This window comes from Protopterus annectens, chromosome 12.part0, assembly GCF_019279795.1.
Source record: "Protopterus annectens isolate FY-2018-M chromosome 12.part0, PAN1.0, whole genome shotgun sequence".
Classification (NCBI taxonomy): domain Eukaryota; kingdom Metazoa; phylum Chordata; order Ceratodontiformes; family Protopteridae; genus Protopterus; species Protopterus annectens.
Window position 1 is genome coordinate 904,274,224 of NC_056746.1, and position 3,343 is coordinate 904,277,566.

Genomic DNA, 3,343 nt, shown 5'->3' on the forward strand with positions numbered 1-3,343 from the left:
AAGAAAAATATGCAGTCCAACCAGGTTATGTCAATGTGATGCCTACATTTCTACGTATGTGTAATATATGTATGTGTTCATGTGTGTGTGTGTGTGTGTGTGTGTGTGTGTGTGTGTGTGTGTGTGTGTGTGTGTGTGTGTGTGTGTGTGTGTGCAGACTAGTTATTTTATTATGGAGGTCGGTATTATAGTGAGAATACAGAATTCATCCTTACATGGCAATTGTGCTGATTACATGACTGTTGAGCTGCTCATTTGTGATTTGGTTAAAGACTAATATGACAGTTAATTGTGTTTTTTTATGCAGCAGGCCATGAGTTTTATACCTCCTGATTAGCCAAAGGTGGCTTTATGCATGCGTCATCCAGCACCCCATAAACCTTAAAGGATGTCACACTACTGCATATCATTACCCCACTGTCCACATGTTTAAAGTCGATCTCAGTCACTAATTAAAAGACCACAAGGCAACACACAAAAAACCTCCACATACATGTCTTGCATAACAGTTTTTGTTTATACTGCACTAGAGCATTCATTGTAAAATGTTGCTTGTCCAAAATATAACCTTGAAGGGTTTCAAATGAGTAGTAAAACATAAACTAAATGTATTGTAGTCTTTATACTGCTGTATATGCACACTGATTTCCCACTCTTTGTCTATAAACAACAAGATATTCCAGAAATGGGATAATTAGCAGATACAGTCCACATTATACCACAGCCCTAAGTGAAGTGAAGTGAAAATGCTATTATTTGAGTAGAAGACAGTGCCTCTGAAGGATAGTTATACTGCACCCACTGTTTTGGCACATATCTGCATGTGATGTGGCATTTTATACTCCATCTCCTGTCATTTTCACAGCATAATCAAAAATGGGCTGTATGCAGCAAAGATAAAATGTCTCCCCGAAGTGACAACTTTTTTGTTTCAGTCTGCAACCATTATTCATGTACAGAATGACCTTTATCAGTTAACTAGCTGTTGTTCACACTTGTGATTAGTGGGACAACAGCACTGTGCACAGTAAGTGCTGAAAATAGGGTGGCACAGTGTTATGACAGAAATCATTGTCTTCTTTTGGTTCATTTAGAAATAGAAATATGCCCAATGCTCACCAAACAGCATAGCTGCATTTTAAAATATTATGCTTGATATATGTAAGCAACAATACAACCAAAAAGGCTGTTTTACAATGTTTTGTGACTTCAGTAATTCTATCCATCATTTCCAGTTACTGTGTCATTACTTATGAACACTTTGAGCAGGTGGGCCTATTTATAAGTAAAATAAGACATTGCATGCTCTTAAACAGATGACAGCATGCTGCAGTGTTAATGACACTTTTACTGCACATGCTTCCTGCAGCAGTGCACAAGTGTAATGTAATTTTCTTAACCCATAATTTTATCCATGATGAAAGTCAGATATCTGTTGTAACCAGTTAAAGATATTCAAGTTTTAGACCCTTCTGAAAAATACACACACATGGATAAATACTGTGACAATAAATACTGTCATCTGTGCTCGATGTATATTAGTAACTGAGGCCTCATTCAACTTCAATTATTTTAATGTATTTATTTAACTGGGTAAATGAACTGGTCCACAAACTGTTTCTAGCCTTAACCTGGGCCACAAAGGCAGGGGTAATTGCAACATAAATGGACAGTTTAGAGTAGCCAATTAGCCAGTATGTTTTTGGGGAGTGGGAGAAAATGAACACACCTGGAAAAAACCCTTGTAGACTCAGGGAGAACATACAGATGCTACAAAGTCAGTGACTAGAAGCCAGTACTGAACCCTGGGGCTGTAAGCCAGAGTTCTTAACACTGAGCCAACCATGGTACCAAAACTCATGTAATTTAAAAAGAAAGGAACTGATAGCTAAGTGCAACTCCACACAAGCTTTTGATGCACAACTAGTGAGGAAGTCAAAAAGTGGTATGAAATGTCTCATGTATGACTCAGCACTGCAAGCCAAAACCAGCAGCACATTGCAAACATGGCATCAGTGGCTATGCAGGTACCACACTCACCTTTAGTGCTGGAAGACCAGAAAGCTGTAGGTTCTGTTTCCACACCACATACGTGCAGTAATTGTGTAATACTGACATGGCAGTGTAGCATAAGGGTGTGCTGCCCTCCTTAGTGTGCAATCTTTCAGATGAGACATTAAACCGAGGCCCCATCTGCCTGAGTTGGTGGTTGCCCGGTGCATGCACATAATCCCATGGTACTTATTAAAGAAAGTGATAGGAAAGTTCCCTGGTGCCTTAGCCAATTTTCCCTAGTCAGTATGAATACCACCTCAAGTCTACCATGAAGAAAAGACACTGGCCTAGTGGAACTAACCCAGTCAACAAAGAGTGAATAAATAAATAAACAAACAATAAACCTTCACACACTGCAAATAAAGGGCTGATTTTAGAAAGGAAGTTACACCCAGTGTAGCATGCCGAAGTTAGGTCTTTTGGGAGCTAAAGGCAGAAGCAAGTACAAAATCAAGCCAAACTCAAGTGTATATAAACCAGGAAAGGTGTAAGCAGTGACCAAATGACACTGCAACACAAAACACTGCCACAGGAGATTCACACAGCACCAGTAAACTGTAGATAGAACACCACAAATGCGATAACGATATACATTTTAGTAAAGAAAAATGATAAAATTCAAGAATGTTAAGCGCTTTTGTCCTAAAAACATAAAGCACTTCATCAGAACTCAAACATCAATACCCCCATGACTTTCATACGTTACCTAATTAAAATCAATTACACTCAGTTAAACAGTCAATTAGGTATATAATTCAAAAATGTAAAATGCCTGTACGAAAAAAAAAAAAAATACTGCATGTAAACTACATATAAACATACTGTCTCTATACACAAGCTAAATGAATCAACAGATGCGTTGAAAAAATTTGTGGAATAACTGAAAAACAAATATGTATAAATATGTAAGTGTACGAAAATATATAAAAATATATACGTCCACACATTAAAGTTTAGCAGACCTCAGTTTTAACACTGGAACAAAATAAATAATTTAGTTCAACCCAGGGTCCTTATTTGCTTGCAATGACAATTGCCAGAACAACTCTCTATATTGGAGTAACTTTCCACTGTCCACCCCTAGGATTTTTATGTACTTGTTCCAAAACATAGAACCTGGATTGGCTGTCAACACAAACTCTTGAGTGCTTGGTAATTAGTGTTGTTGGTAATATCATAAATAAGTTCGTAAATACATTTCCTAAAAACTCTTTCTGTTTTTCCAATATAAAATGCACCACAAACACATATACATATATACACCACTCCACTGCTGCTAAAATTAAAG